The sequence below is a fragment of the Cottoperca gobio genome, chromosome 6 (assembly GCF_900634415.1).
Source record: "Cottoperca gobio chromosome 6, fCotGob3.1, whole genome shotgun sequence".
In the NCBI taxonomy this organism is placed as follows: domain Eukaryota; kingdom Metazoa; phylum Chordata; class Actinopteri; order Perciformes; family Bovichtidae; genus Cottoperca; species Cottoperca gobio.
This window is the reverse complement of record NC_041360.1, coordinates 18,992,170-18,999,923: the sequence shown is the minus strand read 5'-3', so window position 1 is coordinate 18,999,923 and position 7,754 is coordinate 18,992,170.

Here is a 7,754-nt window from a genome sequence, read left to right as displayed (position 1 = left end):
GGAAAACTAAGTGGGCCTATAATAGACAGGATAGTGAGCTGCTGCTGCTGCTGCTGGGCGCACACACACACACACACACACACACACACACACACACATCCAGTCCAAACACAGCGAGGAAGGAAAGCTTCCTCTGTTTTTCCACATAACTGTCAGTCAGTGAGTCCAGGGCAGAGGAAGTGTGGGATAGATGATGATCCCTCTGAGACCAAATGAAATAAAAGGATGAATAATGGAAGATGTCAGGTCCACGTGTTCACCAAGTAACCCGCAGTGAAAAGAATATGCTGATTTGAAAAACGTGTCTCTTGAGATAGGCAGGTAAAACTTTTGTATGACTGTATGTTCTCAATGTGGAGCATGCATGCATTTTACACCACTGCATAGAGCTCATGCATTCAAATGAGATGTATGTTTGCCAGGATGTTCCCTCTGCAACTATTTGTCTCCCTATCAATGTGTGTTTTTAGTTAACTCTCTGCTCCATTGGTGCTCATCCAACACCGATGATGGTGGGGGTCTCCCTGCGGCTTCCCGTTGTGCTCTTGTTCCCAGCATCCTGTTCTGAACATGTTCAGGCAGCACCCCCACATGCCTCTCACTCACCCCACAATGGACCCCACCTCCACCTGCAGACTGACCTATCTGCCTGGTCCTTCATCCTGCACAGACCCACACTGGCTTTCCTGTTTTCAATGTCTCTCGGGGATCATACATAAACAAACTGTGTGAACTCATGTTCTCATGCATATCCGCCTGATAGATATGTTTAATACCATCACTACTGCAGGGTCTATCCCCTGTCTGGTGCAGATTACTTTTAAGCCTGAGGAGCTCTAATAAGAAATGAGCAGTATGAGTCACAGCGCCTCTGTATGAAATGGAAAGACGATCAGCTTCGTTCTATTAGCTGTTTAAATTGTTTCTGTGATAGGCTGAGAGGCGGCAATTGGCTGCAGGTCAGTGGGTGTCCTCCGCCTCATTTCCTGCCCAGCGGCTTGTAGGCTCCAGAAGAATGATGCCCTGACTCACACTCAGAGCATCTTCCTTTTCTCTCGCTCTCTCGCTCTCTCGCTCTCTCTCGCTCTCTCGCTCTCTCTCTCTCTCTCGCTCTCTCTCTCTCTCCTTGTGGGCTAATCCATTGTGATGAGAGCAAGCTCTCCTCTCTATGTGGCCTCTTTGACCTCTGAAATCACTCTGCTGCAGCTGCACCGCCCTGCCAAACACCGGTGAACATCAGCAATATGAGTATGTGAAAACACAGCTTTCACTCCAGCCAGGTGAGAGAGAGGGAGATGGACATGAAGAGAGACTATTGGTGCCAAGTGGGGACTGAGAGAGAAAACAACAACATTTACATCAAAAACACCACACGAAGCAGCAGAAGTATATTTACTCATGTACTGTACCTGATAACAATATTAAGGAATGTGTACTTTACTGATTACTATTTACTTTCTTACTCCACACGACATTTATCTCACGGCTTTTGTTATTAAGATTTGACATCAAAAACATCTGGTCATTTAAAATCCACTTCCAGATTACGTCTAGATTAATCATTATTTACACAGTAATGCATTACTTATAACAAGCCCTGGTATTGCACCTCAATACCTTTGTACAAAAGTACAAAATTCTTGGTCAAATTGATATTCTTGCTCAGGCTACTTAGCTATTTCCTCATTTGAAATCATTTGAATCACTAGATAGCTGCAGGTTTGAAGTGATTAGGTGAGGCAACTGAAGAAGCTTGAGGGGTTTGGTGACTTAAACTGCTGCTGCTCTAAAAGGGTGTTATGCAGATCAGCTGACACGCACACCTCCCAAATCTCAAAAACACATCGTACAGACCTGCAAGTAAGTAGATCTGTTTATTCAACTCAAGTACATGTGTGCCTATGTGCAGCCTGGAGAAGCATAACTCCAGCTTTAAGGTGCCTGCTGTTATTGACAGATGTGTTGTTGCTTCCTAAAGTGTGGTAAGTTTGTTTGGTTAGCTGCATGCTGCCAGTGAAGGCAACATGTCATTTAGCTTGACATGAATACTTTTACGTAGGCTATTTGTAGTCTACAATGTTGTTTTACTACTTCTCTTACAGTACCTCAATTAAATGAATTAACTAGTCGATGGACAGTTTAGTTTCAGACATTTGTAAGAAATATAATTGGCAGATTAATCGATAAGGAAAAAGATCATTAGTTGCAGCCCTAGAAGTTAGAAAAAAACATCCAACATGAATTAAAACCTGAGCTGTCAACTTCATATTGAGTGTGTGGTTGTGGCTTGATCCGATTTGATTAACAGGGGCGTATCCTTGGCAACGTAGTGCGTGAATCGAGGCCTGTTGACTTCGACTAAACCGCACAGACGAAACACAAATACTAAAATCTCTTATGTGAAAACCAATCGTTTGGCAGAAGATAATGTATTCATGTAAAACGTGTTACTCATAAGAAGAATTGTATCTTCAGGGCCTTTAAATGTAAGGTACTGTATAATATGTAACATTTCCTCATTGAAATATTTCCAAAAATATCTATTTTTGTTGAGTTGTGTACTTACATTATCCAAAATGTTTCTAACAATGTTCAAATTGTATTAAAGGTAAGGTGTCCTATCCTCCTTGATGCCCTCTGGTAAACACTGATACATTGTTTATTACTGTTTGTATTGCTCACTCGTGATGGAGCATGGTTATTCATTGTCATTTGCTGCATTTCTTCTTTTTATAATTGAATTCACCACATTATGTTAGCTACAGTGGCTGTATGGGTAGTGGACTCATCTAAAGGTAGTCTAAGTTTGCAAGTTAACCTTACGTTAGCCAACCTTACTTGCGGGTATTTGATTAGAATGAAGTGAACATGAACAGACGATATGTGAATACAACTTTATTACATTTGTGCCTGAGTCACGTCAGATAGATTTTCACCTGCAATGGTGGCTGTTTAACAATGAAGATAAAAACTCCCATGAGCCCACGCTACTTCACGATGATATCATAGTGTGTCTTTTGTTATTTCACTTTCATGTTTTGATTGAGAGACCTCTCACTGCAGAAAGAACCGACCGTGCGTTTAAGGATCTGAATACTACACCACTGTCTATTTCTACAGAGATCAGACAGTGCCAGCTGTAGTTAACATCTTTTGGCTTGAGGTGCTAATTATCTGTCATTGTGTCCATAAATACCTCATAATCACACTGTAATCTTTTGTACCAAATTACGGCCATAATATTGTTGTATCATTGGACCCCACAGGCTATAATGAGCTGTCTCTGCATTGAATACTTAAACACACATGTGTGTGTCTGTGTGTATGTATACTGTATGCTTTTGTGTGCTTGGTGCTTGAGTGGGAGTTTATGTCCGATCTGATTGATGGGGGTGGTAGTGGAGGCAGCGCTCCCCTGACTGAAGCTACAGGCAGCACTAGGCTTCTCATTAACCTATGATAATGCACCTGTCACCCTGATACGAAAGCCTCACAGCACATTTGTTGCGGATGGCTGTTCTCGCTTCTTCGTTTTTTTTTCACTCCCTTCCATACTTCATCTATCTCCTTTTGTATCTCTTTTCTCTCTCAATTTCTTCTGCAGCCTTGTACATTAACACGAACACAAAGTAATCTCCACCGTTTGGAGAATCTTGCTGACTCCGTGCCAAAGCTGACCATAGCAGATGGAGGTTTGTGCTTTTGTGTTTCTCCCCCTCCTCTATGCTGAACAAAGCAGCAGCTACAGTATTTAATAGGATCTGTGTTCACTAACCAACCAACTCCACAGTGGCTCAACTGTTCTAGCTTTCATGGCTGCATTTGTGTATACTGTATACTGAAAATGCGATGGACCCTCCAAAATGACTAACAGTATGTGCTATCACACAACATACGCCCTCTGAGTCCACTCATTTGCTGGCTGACAGAGATGTGATTTCTCCTTCTGGTCAGTGTTTGATTTTTATCACAGACTGAGAAGACCAAAGTTGGGTTGTACCAGCTGCACTATTTGTATTACCATAGTCCTTGCTAAGGTTTTGTGTGTACTGTAACTTGAGTTAAATCCACCATTATAACTTAAAAAATGCCGTAGCTAGTAAAGACTTTAGTGATGTGTAAATTGATTGCTAGCATACGTACTGTATGTACCACTTTCTAATCAAAAGTAATCAATTATGCAAACATGAAGAGGGATTGTATCCATGTTCCTCAGCTGAATATCCTCTTAATGACTCATTAAGAAGACCTTTCAAAGATCTTATGTTCTCAGAAATGTTTCCCTAGCTCAAGCGTTCATATGTTTCCCGGATCATTATGTTGAAATCTCCCACCTACATTGTCTAGTTTATAAACTGTAGGCCTAATCCTTGAAACCTATGCCTTCATATTTGAGGGCAAGAATGGAACAGGTTTTTAACCATTCAAACAGCCTTCAAAACGTACATCTGACTTTGTTCTTTTTGCTATTTAAAATGCAAAGATAGCGCTTACCAATCACTTACAATGAGAACCCTGAGAACATAGGAATGACCCCCATAAAGTCGGTGTAGCATCACAAGCTGTAGAATGTATTATACATGTAGGTAATACTTGTAGTAATACTGTTTTATTTCTATATGCAAACATGGAAACGTGTGTGTGTTTCATTTTAGTGTTCAAGCTGTTTGGAATAATGTAGCTGATGAAATTAGGTCTGGCTTCTCTTTTACCCTAACCCTCTCTAAATGGGTCATTAGCAAGCTAACGTTAGCTTTGTCAATTATGTTCAGTAAACTAATATTACGCTACAGTTAGCCTACACCTGGCAGTTACCATCATTTACTCAAATAAAAGCAGAAAGTACCACACTGTGAAAACCCATTTCAAGTTCTGCATTAAAAAATATGACTTAAGTAAAAGAATGTAAGTGTTATTAACAAGTAAAAGTAGCCTGCTCATACTGCAGAAGTGTAGCTTTATGCTACCGGTATTATACTAGTATTTATTTCTTCTTGTTTATTGTATGCACCAGACACCAAAGCAAATTCCTTGTAAGGGAAAAACTACTTAACAATAAACCTTATTTTGATTCTAATATTAGCATGCATTAACACATTAATGTTTAAGTAGCATTTTACTTCTGTAGCTGGTCATGGTTGTGCCAATTTGAACAATTTTATATACTGTTGAATTCAATTTCCCTTGAGTACAGTACTTGAGTGAATGTACTTTCACCACTGGCAGTTACTGGATGTAGATATTTAGTAATAACTAATCTTAGAGATCCCTTTAGGTTGAGCTCGTGAAGAGCTGGTGCGACTGGCTCCAGTAGTCGTTGTCCTATCATAATATCTTTCTATATGTCATTTTCTCCTCCAGCTCCTCCACCAGATGTCTTCTTTATTCCCTGTTGCCCGTTCCAGTCAGTTTCTCTGCTCTCCAGAGGGCCTTTGTGTGATTTATTTATCATATCTGCACATTCAGAGCCAGGAACACACCCTCAGAGCACACAGGACTATGGGAACGATGCCTCGAGCCGCTGGAGAGTGTCGAGAAAGGGTGAGGACTTAGAGGACAGATAGTAAATCAGTCTGGACCTAAATATGTGTGTCAGAACTGTAGCATGTAAGGTGGAGGCTGCTTCAGAAGACGTAAAGAGAGTGTTTAGGTTTGGGGTTTCGGGGAGTGAAGCTTCAGTAGCTCCCATTAGTCACTCTGTCAGATGTGTGAGAGAGATAGACGAGGCTGCTCTCGTCCCATTTGATGCCGAACAGCCTTTAGAATTCAGATTTCCCAATATTGGCAAGGCTTGATCATGATTAAGGAATGAACATGTGTGGTGTTGGGAATGTCTCTGGCATGACTCTTAGCTTCAACCTAATCTCTTCCACTTCATCCTTTGCCATGCAGATTTCTTAGAGGGCAATCAAATATTACTGTTTTAATGTCTCTTGACAATAGCCGGAGTTTGTTTGCGTTGGATACCAGCTGCTCTCATTAAGGAAAAGCAGGACAAATAAAAAAAGACACCCCTTCATGGGGTCAGACCTTCCTGTTTAACAACCAGCCAGCTTCCTGTTGAGGCCCCTTCATGTGACACGTGTGACCGACATTGACACCTCTTTGTCCCTGAGAGTTCATCCTCCACTTTCACGGGGAAAACCTGCTCTACATTTTGCCAATGCAAACATCCTGCCATCTTTTTCCTTTCCATCTACACATACATAGATCACAAGAACGTGGAACATTTCACAATTCAATTTAGAGGTGTCAACAAATTAAAGAAGATAAAAGCAAGAGGACTCGGGTCAGTGTCTCAGAAATTACTGTTACCATTCCAAGCTCCATACCAAGCGACCTTAAATGTGTCAGTGTCACCGTGACCGACGATTGGAAGTAATTTGGCTGTATTTATCTCGTGAGCTGTCATTCGGAATAGACTGGCTTTCAGCTTGAGTGCCCATTTCTTTCTACTGCTTATTGAGCGGGGCTGAAATGGTGGGAAACAAGCCTCTCCTGATGTGATGAGGGCAGCGTAGATACCCTTAACATGGCAGCCTGCTGAGTTTCACATGTAAGGACAGACCACTGGACCTAATGGAAGAACAACAGATGTGGCTTTCTCAGGGAGTTGGGTTTCTTTAATAAAAAAGAGATAAAGTCAATATATGCATCAGTGTAATCAAAATAGGAGGTGGGGAGCAGAGCGGATGGCCTTCAATGAAATATTCTCGAATGCTGATTAGAGAAGCCATGTTAATGAGATTCTTTGACAGTCTAATATGGAGAACAGCATGCCCCCTGCTGTGTCTGTCTGTGCCGTTCCTTTCTCTCGGTCGCCTTGCTCGTCTCATATTTTGTTCTTTTTCACACTTCCTCTTCCTGTCGCTCTGTCTCTTCTTCACAGAGGGGACAATGTTTACACTTGGCTAAGACAGCATGGGATCTGGCCCTTTCCACCGACCTCTGTGATGATCACAGCTGTGGAAGTGTACCGTTTAACATCTCATGCTCCATACAGCCCTCTACTGTCTTTTCTACCTGAGGGTAGAAGACACACACACCTTGGGATTTGGGGACGGGTGGTGCCACGTGACAGGCAGGCAGCTGGTCCACATTAACAGGAGTAAAGACTGCCGTTGGTTTTTTCGCCTATAAGCAGTGTAACATATCCTGTCAGGTGCTGTCGCTCGCACGTCGGTATGTGTGTGTGTACACTGTATAAGGATCCATCTCTGGGCTCAGTGGAAAGCTGTGCAGAGAAAGTAGGGGGCCCAGATGTTTTAGCTCAATATGTTTAAGGATGAGTTCATGGGGAGAACATCTGAGGCTTTCAGCTCGGTTGACCTCAGAAAGAAACTCTTAATCCAGCCAGTTTGAGGACACATGCATACATATCCTTTTCATAAGAGAGCCGGAGATGCGACTCTTGTGCAAGTACTTTTGTTCAGATAAAGTTAATTACTATTACTATTACTAATAATTATTTTTAGCGTAACAGCACTTAAAAACAAAGAGGGAAAGAGTAAAACATTGGCCAGATACAGAAACAAATGTGTTCGAATGCCTGTGGGTGTGCTATGCAAAAGAGTGTGTGTGTGTGTGTGTGTGTGTGTGTGTGTGTGTGTGTGTGTGTGTGTGTGTGTGTGTGTGAGAGAGAGAGGCGGAGATAAAGAGGGAGAATTAGGGAAATAGTCGAGACTGTGATTGTGGACTGCAGGGAGGGAGGCTGGAGGTGTTTGCAGCCAGACTAAAGTTGCTCCTATTAAGCA